The 18,265-nt window shown below is 55.4% G+C and overlaps 1 protein-coding gene and 1 long non-coding RNA gene across 5 annotated transcripts in view; both read left to right on the forward strand.

Annotated features, from left to right (window-relative positions):
- Nucleotides 1-2,841: 2,841 nt before the first annotated feature.
- LOC123580063 lies at nucleotides 2,842-13,263 on the forward strand. Of its 2 annotated transcripts, none has more exons than XR_006703109.1 (3): nucleotides 2,842-3,711; nucleotides 11,169-11,813; nucleotides 12,913-13,263. It is a non-coding gene; the product is annotated as an uncharacterized LOC123580063 (long non-coding RNA). The 2 variants fall into 2 exon arrangements; XR_006703110.1 differs by having other exon boundaries at nucleotides 11,169-11,766.
- Nucleotides 13,264-14,220: 957 nt separating this feature from the next.
- SULF2 (sulfatase 2) overlaps nucleotides 14,221-18,265 on the forward strand; it is a 119,153-nt gene continuing 115,108 nt past the window's right edge. Inside the window, exon 1 of one of the 3 annotated variants that reach the window (XM_045444322.1) lies at nucleotides 14,221-14,807. The gene's annotated coding sequence lies outside the window, so the exon portion shown is untranslated. Of the gene's footprint in view, nucleotides 14,808-15,174; nucleotides 15,312-15,524; nucleotides 15,800-18,265 lie in introns of those variants that run through there. The other 2 variants (XM_045444323.1, XM_045444324.1) reach the window with 2 other exon arrangements.

The raw sequence follows: 18,265 nt of genomic DNA on the forward strand, positions 1-18,265 counted from the left end.
GCTAAGAGGCTGCCCTCTGACTTACAATGGACGGAGGTGTCAGGCACCCCAAAGACAAACATGGCAGGAGGAGCAGGTTTGGGGAGGGAGGTCACGAGTTCACACTCCGGCGGCTCATTGAACTTGGAGCTGCCTTCAAAAGATCCAGGTGACCGTGTCAAGAGGTCCGTGGGGGCGTATGGGGCCAGAACTCAGAGGAGAGGCAAGAGTTACAGAGACCATCTGTGGGCAGAGGTAGTCGAGGGAAGGGAGAAGGACTTTAAGGGGGGGGGGGGGTGTGTGCTTCTTGCTTTGTTTTGTTTTTTATTGCGGTAAAATACACATAAAATTTTCCATCTTAACCGCTTGGAAGACACTTGGGTTTGCTTCTCCCTTTTGACCACCGTGAATAATACCGCTCCGAATAGGAGCACGCCGTGTATCTCCCCGAGACTCAGTTCTCTTGTGCATACACCCAGACCTAGACTTGCCGGATCACGTGGTAATCATTCCACCTTCAACTTCTTGAAGAACTGCCATCCTGTTTCCCACGGCGGTGACACCATTTTGCATTCCCCCCACCAGGGCCCAAGGGCCCCACCTCCGCCGCGTCCCCGCCGACGTTTGTTATTGCCTGGAGTTTGGGATCGTAGCCGTTCTGGCGGGTGTGGGGCGGTGAAGCGGGAGAAGGTAGAGAGGAAGACAAGGCCTCGCTCCACATCATAAGGAGGCCAGCGTGCACGAGCGTCCGCGCTCAGCTCGCTGTCACTCCCACGAACCTGGGTCTGTGGGGACGCGCTTGGCTACAATGTAGCAAATGCTGTGGCAATGCCGTGAGGACATTTACCGTTTTCTTTTTTTTTTTTCTAGTTTTTTCTTTTTAACGTTTATTTAGTTTTGAGGCAGAGAGAGACAGAGCCTGAACGGGGAGGGGCAGAGAGAGAGGGAGACACAGAATCGGAAGCAGCTCCAGGCTCCGAGATGTCAGCACAGAGCCCGACGCGGGGCTCGAACTCATGGACCGTGAGATCACGACCTGAGCCGAAGTCGGACGCTTCACCGACCGAGCCACCCAGGCGCCCCATTTTACCGTTTTCTTAATACAAGGTCCCCAAGTGGTTGGGCAGTTCAGGCTCTTCCCTGTCTGCCACCCTCAGCCCGTCGGGGACGCCGCCCCCTCCCGGCCACATGATGCGTCTCCCCGGCATCAGGCCCCTGTGCACCCGTGGCGACTTCTGGAACAGCAGGAAGAGGTCACGAGGCAGAAGCGCTACCTTCTAAGACTTCTACCTTTTTAGCAGGAAGAAAACTATTTCCCCCAAGTCCCCGGCAGATGCCTGCTTACATCTCATGGGCAAGAACTGGCCCTGCGCCCACACACGTGTAGGGGTGCGGGCCGTCTAGGCAGAGATGGCTGGCCCCACCCCCACAGTGAGGATCAGCCGGCCCGGGTGGGCCCTCGAGTCAGCATTTCTAACAAGCTCCCAGGTGATGCTGATGCTGCCGGTCCGGGACCACCCTTGAGAAAGCCTGGCTTAAAAGGATCCTAAGCCACCCCTTGAGTGGGGCACATGGCCACACCCAGACAAAATCCAGTGTCTACTGGCAAGGGGGAAAACAGCAGCAGATGTCTGTAAGAACCAAGATGTTCTGCCGCATCTGCTGAGCTCACTTGATGTCTCTTTTTTCACCCACCAGACTCTAAGCCCTTGGAAGCAAGGGTCATCAAAGTCGCCCTAGGCCCTGGGCTCTGAGACTGAGTTACTGAGACTTAGTGGCAACTTTAGAAAGGTCTGTCAAATGAATGAACCGACGAGCATCTCCCCAAAGATGTGTGAGGCTGCTCGGTGATCTGATAACCCTGATCAAAGAGCCTTTGCAGCAACTCCAAGGCCGGGCCAGCCAGTCCCCAGTGGGTTCCTCCAAAGCAGCCCGTGTGGTTTCTCTCTCCACGTCTCCCCGCCCCCGGGGGACGCCTGGCTTCCTGCTCTGAAATGCCCTGCGGGACCCGCACGCTGCCGGGGGGTAACTCAAGAACAACCCTTGTTTGGGGGTCTTTGCTGCTGCGTGCACCCAGGCAGATGCAGACAGACTGCGGCCATCGGTCCCCAATAGTCTGTTAATGGCCCATGGGGTGTGGTCTCCATTCAAGGCAAAGAAACAAGCCCTCAATCCCCGTGTTGTCTCAGCAGACGACACCGAGAGCTCCCGTAGCCCAGCTCGTGATTCCTTATGAACCAGAGCAAATGCGGTTGCCAGTAGGCGTGCAGATTCCGTTTATCCATGGGTTGCTGGCGGGGAACGAGACCGATGAGGAAGCGCGCCTTTCCCGCGCAGTTTATCCTTTCGCTCTGCACTCCCATTCACCTTTGATCCCGATGACAGTCCTGGAGGGAGGGAAGTGGGGCGAGATTCGGGTGCCCATTTCACAGATGAGGCTGAGAGAGCGAATGAGGCCCGAGGCTGCGCAACAGGAAGCTGCACCAGAGCCCAAGTCCTCCGACCACGAGCGCACGGGTGAACTTTACGTGATCTGGCTGTTCACAGACGAACCGCTTCCTGCTTCGGTCAGAGGGCTGAGTGAGCAGGAACACCCAGCCCATCCTGTGACACGAAATGGGGTCACTTGTGGTTGGGGCCCCAGGCCAGCATCAGGGCATCTGGACGGCTGGGGGTCTGTGACAGTCTCCATCTAGTTCTGCAGCTGGAAGGTTCGAAGGTTCTGGCGTCTGAGCTCCCCGCCACCTTGGACGCGTCCCTCCCCCTGCTGCTCCTTGCTTCCTAACTAGAAGGATGAGGGTAAAATGAGAGACACGGAGGGCTCGTCCCCGCTCTGGCTCACCGAAGGTGCAACAGGCATTTGTCCTTTGTTTGTTTGTGGCCACTCCATTCCCTCTCGATACGATGCTAACATCCCACGAGGAGGCCCGCCTTCCCAAGCCAATTCCAGAAACTCAAATTCCCGCCCTTCTTTGCAGCCGGGATGCGGTCACATGGTCCAGGCTCTGCCAATCAGACACACCCATGTGAGACAGGGATTCAGGGCGAAGCTTGGCTATGTCCAAGCGATCTGAGCTTCTAGAAAACGCTATGGCAAAGCTTTTGGTTCTTCCTGGGGCTCAGCGCGGCTCAGCCTGCAGAGCCCAAGCCCGATTTCATCAGGACAGACACGGGGGCGGTGTTGTGTTGCCAAAGCAGCCCGGGTGGTGTGGGTGAAGTCTTTTCTGGCCGCCTGGCTTCAAAGCCTGCATTCTGACCCTCCCACAGATTCGAGGATACTTAGTATCTTTTATCAAATCCCTTTCTGGCTTTAACTAGCCAAAGCCGGTCCTCTAGGAGCAACCTGGTTCCCGCAGGCAGAGGCAGTAACCTACTCTGACTCGGGGCTCCTGCTCCCGAGTCCTCCCTCCAAGGTGAGTCCTCCCTCCAAGGTGAGTCCTCCCTCCAAGGTGAAGGGCACAGACCAGAATACATCCAGCTCATGGCAGAGGCCTCTGCTGCAGTCTTGGTCGGCAGCCCAGCCCTCATGGGCACAGCACCCGCCAGAGCCCCAGACGACCGGATGTGAACACAAGTGGATGAGTCACCAGGAGCAATCACGGGACGAGGATAGCCCTGGGTGCCTGGAGACCGAGCTGCTGCCAAAGCCACGCAGGAGATGGCGCTGAGACTGACGGGAGCCACTTCCTGGGACAGAGCCGTGGGGTGAGGCCAGGTCCCACTGGAAGGAAGGTAAGTGGGTACGTTGGGGGTGCCAGAGGGGGCCAGCTGGGGACACTGAGCAGAACGGACAGTCCTTCCAGGCTCAGCAGAAGCCCGGGGCCCTTCACTCTGGTCTGTGTTGGCCCAGCCTGTGTCCCTGGGGAGGCTGCTTCACCCCACCGGGGGCAGTGACTCCAGGGGGCCTGGCTCTGGGCCAGGCCAGGCGAGGGGTCACGCAGGCAGGCTCCCCCCACAACCATCGCCGCTCCCCTAACCCACCCTCCCCTCCTAAGTTCCAGAGGAGGTAGGATGGGTAGACCAGGGGTGCACACGGGCCTCTCTTCGCAGGTGGAAATGGGGAGTGTGCCCCTCCCTCCTTACCCACCCCCCTCCAGCTCTAGCCGCAGCCTGGACGGACCTCTCTGGGCCTGGGCCTCGCTTTGGCCCACCCGTCGCAGCCGCCCGGCCTCCGTCCCCATCCCTCCCCTCCCCACAACCACTGCTCCTGTGGGGTCTTATTTATATTGTCTTCATTTACCTACACACACCTCAGGGTCAGCTGGGGGCCTCAGAACTGTCTGGGCAAACTTACGTCACCTTCCTGTCTTTCCTGAGGCCCCCACCCCTGGGCAGGGCTCTCAGCCCAGCCACCAGGCACCGAAGGTGAGAATCACCTCAGGAGCTTTAAAACGACCCATGCCCATGAGGGATCTTATTAGGAGGGTGATGAGAAAGTTCTAGAACCGAATTATGGGGGTGGTTGCACAACCAGGGAAATTTTAAAATCACCCACTGAAAGTGGGTGAGTTTTATGGTATGTAAATTATACTTCACTAACCTTGTCATTTTTTTTTTAATGTTTTTATTTTTAGGAGAGAGAGAGAGACAGAGCATGAATGGGGGAGGGGCAGAGAGAGAGGGAGACACAGAATCCGAAGCAGGCTCCAGGCTCCGAGCCGTCAGCACAGAGCCCGACGCGGGGCTCGAACCCACGAACTGCAAGATCATGACCTGAGCTGAGGTCAGATGCTTAACTGACTGAGCCGCTCAGGCGGTCCACTAAAGTTGTTCTTTAAAAAATACTCATGTCTAGGCCCACGGCTACCCCCATTAAATCAGAATCTCTGGTTTGGGGCCTGGGCCAAGACCCCCACTCTGGTGTCACCGTGACCCCAAACATTTCATTCCACTGCCATCATTCACACGCTCACCTCGAGGGAGAAGGAGTGACCCCCCCCCATTCACTTTCTGGGGCCACCGTAACCACCACCACAACCTGGGTGGCTTAAGACAACAGGAATCCACTCTGCTCCAGGGTCCTGGGGCCAGAAGTCTGCAGTCCACGTGTCAGCAGAGTCATGCTCCCCCCAAGGTTCCAGGGAGGACCCTTCCATGCTTCTCCCAGCTTCTGGTAGTTGCCCACGAGCCTTGGCATCCCTGCCTCCCTCCTCATGTGGCCTCCCTCCCTATGTCTGTCCATGTCCCTGTTTTCCCTTCTTACAAGGACACCAATCATTGGACTGGGCCCACCCTTGTCCAGAATGACCTCATCTTAAGTACTTACATCTGCTAAGACCCTTTCTCCAAATAAGGCCACACTCCGAGGTTCTGGATGGACAGGAATTCCGGAGGGACGCTATTCAACCCAGCACGTGGAGAACGGGAACCCAGTGAACCTTGTCAGGACCAGACGATACAGCGACAGGTGCGGCCCCCTTCTCCACTTCCTGCAGTAACTGTGCCTCTGTAACAGCCCCGGGCCTCCTCTAAGAAACAGGTCTGAGGCTCGGCTCCCCTCCAGGTTGGCGTGACAAGGTGGTGTCTCCATAAGTGTCCTTCTGGAGGATCCCCAGGGGCTCCTGGGCCTGGGGGGATGGGAACTGGGAAAGCCCACGGGTCATGTCATCTCACTCCATCCTACCAAAGAAAGTGCTGCGGTGTTGATCTTCACCTAACAGGCCCTCAAGCCCGTTGCTCAATTGGTTCCAGATTGCAAGGTTGGGGAAGAGAATGATGATTAGTGATCACCCCTAAGAATAATTACACATAGCCCAGATCTTGGGCCAAACATCACCTGAAGGAGACGCACGTGAATTCATTCAATTCCACAGCCAAAATATGGGGTCGGGACTCATCGTCCCCTTTTCCCAGGTAAGGAAATCAGGGTTCAGAGAAGTCAAGTACCTGGCCCAGAGTCTCACAGCTTGTAAGAGGCAGGGAACTGCAGAGGTGCCTGGGTGGTTCAGTTGGTTAACCGTCCGACTTTGGCTCAGGTCATGATCTCATGGTTGGTGAGTTCGAGCCCCGTGTCCAGGTCTGTGCTGACAGCTCGGAGCCTGGAGCCTGCTTCGGATTCTGTGTCTCCCTCCCTCTCCCTGCCCCGCCCCTGCTCACACTCTGTCCTTCTCTCAAAAATAAACATTAAGGGGCGCCTGGGTGGCGCAGTCGGTTAAGCGTCCGACTTTAGCCAGGTCACGATCTCGCGGTCCGTGAGTTCGAGCCCCGCGTCGGGCTCTGGGCTGATGGCTCAGAGCCTGGAGCCTGTTTCCGATTCTGTGTCTCCCTCTCTCTCTGCCCCTCCCCCGTTCATGCTCTGTCTCTCTCTGTCCCAAAAATAAATGTTGAAAAAAAAAAATTAAAAAAAAAAATAAACATTAAAAAAAAATTTTTTTTTAAAGAGACAGAGGACTAGATTTGAGCCCCAAAACCTGGCTCCAGAGGCTGTGCCCCAAACCAGATTTCTGGAAACTGTGGCCCGTGGGCCAATCTGGCCTGCCTGGGCATGTATTTGTATGGCCTGCAGGCTGAGAATGGCTTTTAACCCATTTTTAAAGGGGAAGAAGAGGGAAAGGAGGAGGAGGAGGACGAGGACGAGGAGGAGGAGGAGAAAGAAGATAGAACCAAGGCTGAACGTGGCCCACAAAGCCTAAACTCTTTACCCTGTCCCTTTATGTTAAAAGTCTGCTGTGGTGCCTCCCAAGTCCCCTACAACGACTAGGAGAGGATCAAAAATGATACGGAGGTTGCGGACAGAAATCTGTATCCGCGGGGTCAGCGTGTAAGATGCCCGTGAAATGATGACAAATCACACGAGCACATAGCTCCCAACTCAGGCCCACGACCCAGACGAGGCCAATCACAGTACATGTGTTATGTTCCCAGGCGTAATGACTGGTTCAGGCAGTAGTGTGTGAAATAAGTCAGGTCAGTGAGATGCAGTCTTGGGACTCTGCTATAAAACAGTCTTAAGAATAAAGAGGAGGAAGGGGAGGATTTACTGTCTCACATAATTGAAAGTGTTCTCTTGCCAGCTTCAGGTACAGCTTGACCTAGGTGTCCACACATGTACTTGCTTTCTATTGCTGCATAACAAATTACCACAAACTTGGCAGCTTCGGCCAATATGGGTTTCTTATCTCACAGTTCCCATGGGTCAGAAATCAGGCTATGGGTTAGCTTGGGTCTCTGCTCAGGGTCACAGCAGGCTGAAATCAGGGTCTGACTTTAGCAGCCTTCGTGACAAATGTTTGAAGCTGCAAGTCATTTCACATTCAGGTTCCTCTTCCACACTTGCTGGCTGTGGAAGACTTCAGTTCCTGTTAGTTAGAGGAAAACGATCCCCGCCTGTTTGCTGTCTGTCACGGAAAGGCCACACCCTGCCAAGTGGCCTTCATCACAAGACAGCATTTTGACCTTTCAGGGCCAGCTGGAGCATCTCTGATTCCAGGGAAGACCCCAGTCCCTTTTCAGGATTTACACCTGATGGGTCAAGCCCACCCAGGATTTTCTCCCTTTTGATTCATTCAAGTTCAACTGATAGGGGTCCTTAATCACATCTTCAAAATCCCTCCCCTTTATCTCAATCGTGGGAGTGAAATCCATCATATCCACAGTCCTGCCCACACCCAGGGGGACAGGGTTCTACGGAGCCTATATCCGAGAGGGGCAGGAATCTTGGGTGCCACCTTAACATTACAATGCAATCCATCTACCCCACAGCTCTCCTTCTGCCGCAGGTCTAAGCCCACACGTGGCCTCAATTAGCACCCAGTTCAAACCCGGAAGTAAGAAAGCTCCTTTCAATAGAGTGAATGAAAATAGGCCATTTATCCCCATTGGCTCAAAAAGGATGCATCCCTATGTCTGAACCAATCACCGGACAGAGCATGGAATGCACAGATTGGCCAGGTCTGAGTCACATGCCCAAAGCCGAAGCCACGTCACTAGAGGCTCTAGTGGAGGAAATCCAAGAGGGACCGGTTTCCCCATAGGAGAGGAGAGTTCTTGTTATAAAAGCTGGGCACATGGGGACGCCTGGGTGACTTAATCTGCTAAGTGTCAGGCTCTTGATTTCAGCTCAGGTCATCGTTTTACAGTTCGTGAGTTTAAGCCCTACGTGGGGTTCCGCACTGGCAGTGCGGAGCCTGCTTGGGGATTCTCTCTCCTTTTCTGCCCCTAACCCCCCCTCGTGTTCTCTCTCTGTCAAAAATACACTTTTTTTTTTTAATCTCTCTATTTATTTTTCAGAGACAGAGTGCGAGCAGGGGAGGGGCAGAGAGAGAGGAAGACACAGAATCCGAAGCAGGACTCCAGGCTCCGAGCTGTCAGCACAGAGCCCGACGCGGGGCTCGAACTCACGAACCGCGAGATCATGACCTGAGCCGAAGTCGGACGCTTAACCGGCTGAGCCACCCAGGCGCCCCAATAAACATTTTTTTTAAACTGGACAAATGGACCCTGAAAGCAATCCCAGTTCTCCCTCAAAAAAGCAAAAATCTGTGTGGTCCATACATACTCTCCTGGATAGACTACCTTATTTTATCTCCAGTTTGATGCCATTTTTATCATCCAAATTTCCAACCCTTTCCCTGATTCCTAACTTCTATGTTATTGCAATGTGAGCTTACAAATGTATATTTACCTACATGCCCCTGCAAATGGACACCCAGCACTGAAGTTTTTTGTTTTTTGTTTTTTTTTAACGTCCAGCCACTAATAGGGTAAAATGTGTAACAGTCTACCTCCCAAGGGCGGTGAGAGGGAACGTGCTGAGTCAGAGCTCGTGCTGCTGAGTTCACTCTCCTCCAGCGGGGAGAGGGGGCTACTTTTGTCCCCTCCTCTCCACGCTCCCCTGCCTCGGCCCCCGTGTGAGCCTCCAAGGGCTGGTCTCAGGGGCGAGAGTAAAAATATTTAGCGACGGGCCCGACGCATCAGCTCAGACGGCTGCTGTAAACAACCAGAGCCTTTTCCAGGCCAAATGTTGATCTGACCGGCCTCTCGCGCAGGGCAGCATGTGGCCAACGGTGTGGCCACATCAGCACTTCCAAGAAGTTTTCCCTGGGTCATTATGCTTGGAGACTGTTTCCGTGTGAGCCTGCGGATGGCCAAGGGTGCTTATAATCACAGGCCTCTGGCCAGCGGACTTAACATCAATTATAAGTGCACAAAGAAGGCTGGTTGTTATGTGCCAGCACTGTTCTGAGCACCCTGCGTATAAACTCGTTAATAGCTCGCGACAGCCCTAGGAAGTGGGGACTATGGTCATTATCCCCACTTGGTAGATCAGTGTGACAAACAACCGGGGAGTGGTAGCCTTGAACCTCTGTGGCTTTGCTTCTAAACACTGGGGTCCCAATCTCTCCACTTCACCACGTCCGTTTGAAAGCATCACACACAGGTATATTCGTTCACTCATTTCACAAATACCTACAGAACACCAACTGTGTACTAGGCACTCTTATAGGCACTGGACCTACGATAGCAAACAAGCCAGACGCAGCCCCTGCTCCCCTGAAGCTAGTGTGGGCTGCAGGCGGGGTGGGGGTGGGGGATGGGTGCTGAAGGGACCCTGGTCACAGGCACAGAATAAAAACGGAATTTTATATAGTGGCATGCTGTAGGAAGGCAATAAAATAAGGAGGGAGGATAGAGAGTGAAGGCGACCAGGAAACATCTTTGGGTAAGACAGGAGAGAACTCTCAGGGAGGTGACAGCTGAACTGAGAGGCGAATGATGACAAAGAGCAAGACCAGAGAGAGGGCACAGCAAGTGCAAAGGCCCTGGGGCAGGAAAAGGCTTAAGGAACCAAGAGAAAGACACCCTTGTGGCTCCGTTAATGTGAGCCATCTCGCATCATCTGGGGAATGATTATGGAATTGCTGTTCATTTCCTTAGGTGTGATAACGAAGGGGAGGTCACCTGGGGCACCAGCTTATTCTTAGGAAGTGCACGCTCAGGTCACAAGGGGTGATGTGCCATAATGATCATGACTTCTTTCAAATGGTGCAGCTAGATATAGTGCACACATGGCCGAACATTAACAACTGTTGATTGCAGGTGGAAGGCGTTGCATAGCCACTGTCCTACTCTTTCAACAATTTGGTTGGAGATTTTTATACTAAAAACAGAAGGCAGAGCTCCACCTTGTCCACAGATCTGCAGCTGTGCTTCCTGGGGCCGTGTTACTCATTTTGATACCCAATTACCTGCGGACTGATGCCGGGGTGCCCCATTTTATCACATCACAAATTATACGAAATTCACGCATTTAATCTTTTCTTGCCTACGTATCCAAAAGAGAACTATCGGTGTATTGTTAAGCGACTAGACAAATTGTCACTGTTATCTGCGTTCCTCACTGGAGGCAGTGCAACCCTCTTTCACCGGTAAGAGTTCAGAATAAACATCACCGCTCTTTGAGATCACTCATAAGCAGCCCCCAGGAGACTGCAATTATACCCATTTATAATTTTCCTACCTCCTAATCTAACCCTTGATTCATGAATGTGCACTTTTAGGCGTTAGGCGTTAGAATAAATTAGACTATACAATTACGTGTAATTAAGGGGGGGAAGGGGGAATGGGTACCGTGTTGCAAAGATTAGCCCTGTTTTGCTCAAGTAAAGTACGTCTGTGTCACCGTGCCAGCCCAGGAAGGCAGCATGAGATACAATTAATGTTCTTCTGACTTAATGGGGGTTTATGGTGCTGTTTTTCACGATCACAAGATCTCAAGAAATACAAACAGTTTTTCTCTAATGCAATCGCGTTTCCACCGACAAGACAGCTTGGGTCTAAGTGAAAACTCAGCAGAATTAACCACAAATGGATAATGTTATGGATGACGCTGGGATCTGTATTTTAAAACCCGTGCAAAACTGTCCCCACTCCGGAGCTGAGAAGTCGGATCCCCATGTCCCGCACTCGTGCGGGTTATGAAAGCCACCCGTGCCCCAGTTCGGTGGCCCGCTCGCATTCCCAGGCCCTCCCGTCTGTGGCCATGTTTCTACCTTTAACGCTGTTCCTTCACACGTCAATTCGTTTGAGACATGTTAAAAGCCTGACTTTTACAACCTCGTAAAACCGCATCTACTCCAATCCAAACGCAGCCAGAAGTGCTGGGACAATCAGATTGAGTTTCAGCCTCTTGACTGTGAAAACAACACAGCAGGAGCGATTCTTTTTTTTTCTTTTTAATTGTTGTATAGGAGTTCCAGAAATAACAGCATCCTGGCTTTGCAAGGTGGATAGAACCAGCCGGGCGATCTGCGCCGAGGGCCGCCAGGGAACTCACGGAAGGATGAAATGAGGCGTGTGGGTGTCAACAGAATGGTCCCCTTGAGGTGAAACCAGCAAGGGGGTGGGGAGTCAGGCCAGTCCTGAGGGCCCCGAAAAGCCGATTATCCAGCCAGGACGCTCACGGAGACGGATGCCATCGGGGCGACGAGGGACCCCAGAGGAGAAAGGCTGTCCCAGACAGTGTGGATGGAGACGGTCAGGGGCCGGGGTGTCAGGAGGCCAGAGGATCCCGAGAATCACACTGAGGCCCCACCCAGGCCCTGGCTCAGTGGCTGAGGGATTTTCCAGGCTGGGGGACATCTGAGCGCCCGAGGCCTCCCAAGTCTCCCAGGCAGACACCGAGCTCCCAAATGTGGCCAGAGTCCCCCTCCTGCCTGGAAGGAAGCTGGAAAACTTAGGCTGAGGCCTCCGACCCCCAAGGACCATGGAGTTTGCTGTGAATCATGGGAATGAGATGTGGCCAGGGGGCGCTTTGCAGACCCTTTGACTCTGCGAGCGTCTGAGTTGGTGAATGAGGGCCTCACCTGAAACCCGATCCGTGGCACGGGCCTATGGTGAGCACACACACATGTGTTTGCACACGTGCACACAGACACACACAAAGAGGCACTGACACATGAGATCTGTCTCCTTCCTAAGGAAAAATAAGGGGCAAAACACAGATGACACCATGTTCAGCCTATGACAGCAACAGAAAGAATAAATATCCAAAAGCGATAACCAGGTGATGTCATCTCAGCCCTGCCTACAGCCCCATGTAAGGGATTGTGAGCTGCCCCTCCACGCGTGGGGTTTCCTGGTGAGGAGAAAATTGTGGGCAGGACCCCTCTAGGGAAAGGAGACCTGTGTTCGTGAACTTGAGGCCTAAAGGAAGGCAGTGTACTTGTGGTAGAAATCTCCCCACCTCTGAAATATTCTCCAGCATAAAAAGCAGGTAAACGCAGGTCTCACCTCCCTCCCCACCGCCAGCCCCGGAGGCACCCCAGGGGGCTCTGAGGACCCAGGTAGAAAATTACTGTCGCAAGAGATACGTGTCCCAAAGTCAGGCACAGTCTCAAATGAGTTAAAATCCCACTTTGCCAACTTTGTGACCTTGGTCACAACACTTGACCTTTGTAAGCGTAAGTTTTCTTGAAAAATTGGTAACAAGGATTACATAAGATAACCTGGTGGAAACATTCAGCAGTGGACCACGGAACCTACTAGAACTATACTCCCTGTGGGAATCCCAGCCCCACGTGGCCAGTCCAAATTGTGAGATGGTGGACGTGTAAAACACGCACCAGACTCCAAAGACTTGGTAGGAAAAAAGAATGTGAAATAGCTCATTAATAGTTTTTATATCGATCGCATGTTGAAGAGATGTTTTGGGTAGACTATGTTAAACATATTATCAAATGGGGCGCCTGGGTGGCGCAGTCGGTTAAGCGTCCGACTTCAGCCAGGTCACGATCTCGCGGTCCGTGAGTTCGAGCCCCGCATCAGGCTCTGGGCTGATGGCTCAGAGCCTGGAGCCTGTTTCCGATTCTGTGTCTCCCTCTCTCTCTGCCCCTCCCCCGTTCATGCTCTGTCTCTCTGTCCCAAAAATAAATAAACGTTGGAAAAAAAAAAAAAAAACTAACTTCACCTGTTCCATGTTACTTTTTAATGCAGCTACTAGAAAATTCTCAACTCCAACCATGGCCTGCTTTTTCCTTCTACCAGACAGCACCGTACTAGAAGTTCTGCAGGAAACGTGTCCATCCTTCCTGCCGCAGAGATGAGACAGAGGGGAAGAGGGTCCCCGTTATTTTTTGCTCCCCGAGGGTGAAGACGCGAGCCTGACGTCCTGAAGAAGGGCAGGAGGTCAGCAACCTCAGTGGTGCCAAACGTGAGGCAGGAATCTGATTTAGGAAAAGAGGTTCCCGATTTTCCTGATTTCGTTAAATTACTTTAAATGTCTATTGATTGATTGATTTGGGGAGAGAGTGAGCAAGCGAGAGCGGGGTAGGGCCAGAGAGAGAGGGAGAGAGAGGGAAAATCCCAAGCAGGCTCCACACTCCACACAGATCCCCACGTGGGGCTTGAGCTCTCCACCGTGCCCACAGCCGAAATCAAGAGTCCGTGGCTCAGTCAACTGAGCCAGCCGGGTGCCCCTGATTTATTTAGACGATAGATCCATCTGGGGGCGGTGAAGGGAGAAGACGGTGGGGGACTTTCATGCTTCCCAGCCGGGTTAGGACACCCGATTTGCATCTCAAATAAACAAAGAATAGTTTAGCACACCTTGTGGGCCTCCGATATCTTTATTTACTAAATGTGACAAGCCAACTTGTGCGAAGGAAGACTAAGTCAGAGAGAGGAGCTGTTCCAGCGAAAAGGGGTCTCGGACTTAGCAGAACTCTGGAGCCAAGCTTCCCGCATTCCAATGCTGGGTGCACCCCGTAGCAAGTGTGTGACCTTGGGCCGGTTCCTTAACCTCCCTGTGACTTGGTCTCCACGTCTGTAGAATGGGCCTAACACCTCTCTTGTAAGACCATTAGGTTTCAACAAGTCACCGTTGCCTACCTACGGGCACGTATCCGCAGCAAGGTCTGCTTCCCCTTAGCAACTCTGCGGTGTTCCTGCAGCTACTGGTTGGTTCCCTGCCGGCTCTTTGCCCAACCCCGTCAGCCCGGTCCCCCTCAGGCCTCTGCTGTGGCGCTGGGGACAGTGGAAACCGCGGTGGACAGCACCACCTTGAGTCGCATTCCTCCCCTTTCGGAGGAGAAAGCGGGTTTCTCCTTTCTTTCCTATTCCCGGATCATTTCTGGGCAACGGCAGCTATTTTCGCTTGAGTTCAAGTTAGGATCTCGGGAGGGTTCCTGGGCGCGGGGGCAGTTCACCCTGCGCTCTAGCTGGGGGCTCGGGCTGCAGCCGGCATCTCCAAAGGCAGATGCGTGTGGTGAGAGGCGAGCGCCGCGCTTTCAGCAAAGGCGGTCGGGTGTTTGCAGACCGGGGCGAGCCCTTGTGAGAGCAGATAAAAGAAAACATTTATTAACGTGTCATTACGAGGGGAGCGCCCGGCCGGGGCTGTCGCACGCCCCGCGCAACACTGGCTCCTTCCAGCCCGCGGGAGGAGAAAAAGCGGAGAGGAAGGAAGGATACTCTTCGTTTCCAGCCAAGGGGACCTGATCAATGGCCCTCCTCACTTTATTGCGGTGTTTGATTTATTAGCGATGCCCCCCCCCCGTTTGTGTCTTTTACACACAAACACACACACACACGCACGCACGCACGGCTCTGGCTCGCGTCCCTCCCTCATTTCCAGCTCCTGGGCGAATCCCACAGCTGTTTCAACTCTCCGCCGAGGGCGAGCGGGAGCGAGTGTGCGTCTGTGTCCCGGCGAGGGTGCGCGCTTGGCGCCGGGAGCGCGGCCAGCCGGGTCCCGAGGCATCGGGAAGCCGAGAGCCGCGCGGACCCCCGCTCTCCGCCGCTGCCCCGTCCGGGGCCGGACTTCGGGGCCAGGGCCGCGCGCGCCGCGGGAACAAGGACCGGGCCGGCCCGGCCGCGCGTCCATCGAGCCGGAGGTAAAGCGCTGGGGCGCGGGGGGCGCGGGGAGGGCGCCGCGGCGGGTTCCCCCCCCCTACACCGGCCCCGGGCCCCCGCCGCCCGCGGCTCCGGGTCTGGCGCCCCCCGCCCCGGCGCGCGCTCGCCTTCCCCGCTCGGAGGCCGGCGGGCGGGGAGCCGGGCCGCGCCGTGTGCCAAGGGGCTGGCTCGGGCAGCCCGGCCGGCCGGGCTGGGGCGATGTGAGAGCGGCCCGGGCGCGGCGCGGAGCCGGACTTTGGCGAGGGCGGTGCGCCGGGGCGGGGGCCGGGGTGGGGGCGGCGGCGGCGGAGGAGCCGGGGGAAGGGGGGGCGGAGAGGCGGGAGGAGGCGGAGGGAGGGGAGGAGGAGCGGCGGCAGCACTCGCCGGGGGATGCAGCGGCGGCGGCGGCAGCGGCGCGGAGTCCCCTGCGCCCCGCGGCCCGGCCGGGCTGCGGCAGAGGCGGCGGCGCCCCGCGCGGGGTGAGGCCGCCGGGGCCGTGCGCGCCGGTGAGTGGGGCGCGCGGGGCCCGGGGGGGGGGGGGCGGGGCGGGGGGGCCCCCCGGCCGCCGCAGCGCCGCCCAGGTGAGCGGGCGGCCGGTCCCGACCGCCCGGCTCAGGCCCCGGCGCGGCGCGCGGAGGTGGGACCCGGCCGTCCAGAGGGAGGCCCCGGCGCCGGCGGGCCGCGGGGGGCAGGGGGCGGGGGGATGACCCGTTTGACCCCGCCGGCGGGCTTGGCGAGCGGGTGACGGCTTCCCACCGCGCCCCTGACCCGCGGGAGCCACGCGGAGCCCTGGAGGACTCCGGGGAAGCGCGCCCGGGCCCGCCGGCCGCAGGGGGATGGCCTCCTTGACCCCTTTGAGTTAGAAGCCAGACCACGTGGGGCTTGTCCAGGCAGGACACGGGAAAGCGGTGGACCGGATCTTCAGGGTGACTGGGAGCTCGCAGCTACCGAAAGGGCCAACGGGATCGAAAAGACAAACTTCCTCCCAGGCCAGGTCAGAACCGGTTCTCATCGCCTTGCGGGGAGATGCTCCCCTCCCCGGGCTCCCCGGGGTTTCCGAAGTGTGGCGGCGAGGCGATTTCTAGGAGTGCGCTTTTCTTTCCTTCTGGTTTTTGTCTCTTTTATCTTAATTCTTTCTAGTAGTTCATTCATTCGTTCTACAAGCATCCATGGAGCACGTCCTCGTGCCAGGTTCCGCATTAGCTCCAAGAAAAGGCGACGATCTGTATAGTTCCTGAGCCAGAGGCTCGCTCGGTTCGCTTTGAAGGCAGCCTAGTAAAGAGATGTGGTCTCAGGGTGGAAACTGTAAAGAGACACCAGCAAATCCTAGTTTTGCACAGTGACCTCTGTCCGCAGTTCCCTACCTGCCCTAGGACTGAAGACGGTGCCCCCTGCGCACAACACAGTCCCCCTCCTCCTCCTCTTCCTGAAAGTTCTGATCCCTTCCCTGCCCCCTCTACTCTCTTTCCAGCAGCTTGTTTTAATCACTTTTTGAGTTAAAAGTCAATATTTAATTAACCAAGTAATTACATTCAGCTTACGCTTGAATCTGGGTGTTTGCACATCTGTGCCTGCGGGGAGGCTGGCCCTGGCCCCCTCCACCTGCCCCTGCCTCTGTCCCACAGGGCCGCCCTCCCTTCCTTCGGGGCAGAGCCGAGAGCCTGCTCTCCCGCGGGTTCTCTGGCGACAGAGAAGCAGGTAGGATGGGCTTTCCCCAGAGGACACGGGCGTCTCTCCCCAGAGCGGCCAGAGTTACTCTCATCTGGCAGTTAATAGTGAGGGGAATTTCTTCCTGCATCCCGGCTACCCATCACAGAACCCGCTGGACGGTTGTAATTCAATTAAAGCCATTCATGCGTTTATAAAGGGGGTGGGGAGGACAGACTGGAGACCACTCACCTGGCAAGAGAGGTTCCTCCGGCTTTGCCTGTCCCACCTCATGGAGGACAGAACACTCCTCAAAACAGCCCATCCGGGGGTGCAGATTAGTGTTCTAATAAGCGGCTCAAAGGGGAACAGTGGCAGGCTTGGCTGATAGGAGGCTCGCTGGACATTTGCACACGAAGGGTGTGCCTTCCTTGGGCCACGTTTATGTACATAAATGCTTGAAAGCCCATGTGGGTTTGGGGTTTGGGGTTTGGGCTTTGCGTGGTTTTCTTATTTGAATTTATGGCTTTTTAAAAAACCCTAATAACATGTTACGTTTTCAAACTTAAGGGTTGAGTGATGAGTTAAGTGTAAAAAGCCGGGGCTTGGAGGAAGACAGTGTGGCCGTGTGTGAGATTGTGTGTGCGTGCATGCGCGTGTGCAGGAGTTGTGTCCCCTGCCCAGTCGCTCTGTTCAGCTGCCGTCCTGAGGGCCTAGAAAGGGGTGACTGCACTGCCCGGCATGTGAAGTCCACCTTTGGATTCGGGGGCGACAACTCTCTCTTCCTTTCCCTAGACGTGTTTAATTTATCCATTTGGCCGTGCCTCGAGGGGCAGCTTTCTGGTCTCCTAAGTCAGCCAGACTGGGAACATCACCCAACCCCGCCAAGTCGGTTCTTCAACTCTGTCCCCCCAGAAAGGAACCAAAAGCCTTGTCCTCCAGAAGAATATCAGAATTCCCAACCCGCTTGTAGTTCAAAGAACGAGCTTCGTCTAGACTTAGGGTGATAGATAACACTTATGTAGTGTTTTGTGAGCCATACGCTGTTCCAACCCCTCATGCATAATAACTCCTTTAATCCACACAAAAACCCTGTGGGGTAGGTCTTGTGGTTTTCGTCCTGTTAAAGACGAGGACACAGAGGGGATTGTGACCTTCCTGGGACAATTGGTCAGTGGTGGAGCCAGGATGTAAGAGGCCCTGTGGCTCCAGGGTCCATTCTGACCCACTGTACTCTCCTCCCTCCGTGACCTGGGTCTTTCTTCCAGATGTGGAAGAAATACATGCCCCGTGGAAGAAAACGCATCTAGACAAAAGTTTGAAAGGCAGAAGCCCATCAGTAACCCCTCTCCTCTCCAAAAATCTCCACTATTTGACAGAATCTCGGATTTGTGTTTGGTTTGTGGGGGGGTTGCGGCCTGAGGAAAGTGTGCGATTGCCGGGCCGCGTTTCCTGCCCCGTGCAAACACACACACACGCTCCCCTAGTCAGAATGCAAAGGGACGCATCTAATGTGGCTGATGCAAAAAAGCACGGCCTCCGAGGGGCGGAAGGGTTAACGTTTTCCGAGAAGCGAGGCCCTCTTGTGGTTGGTGATGGAGTCGCACTGGCCTGTCCTTGGAGAGGTGGCCGGGAGGTTCCCAGCTTTCCATCAGGCCCCGGGGCCCTCTGTGGCTGGTGGGCACGGAAGGTGGGGCTTCTCAGTGCTGACCTGCAGGTGCGGTCGCCTCACCTCAACCTGCCTGCCTTGCGATGAGCCCCCGCCCGGGGAGGCTGAGGGGCCCCTGATCTGATTCAAGGCGCTACCTAATTG

This window comes from Leopardus geoffroyi, chromosome A3 (assembly GCF_018350155.1).
Source record: "Leopardus geoffroyi isolate Oge1 chromosome A3, O.geoffroyi_Oge1_pat1.0, whole genome shotgun sequence".
In the NCBI taxonomy this organism is placed as follows: domain Eukaryota; kingdom Metazoa; phylum Chordata; class Mammalia; order Carnivora; family Felidae; genus Leopardus; species Leopardus geoffroyi.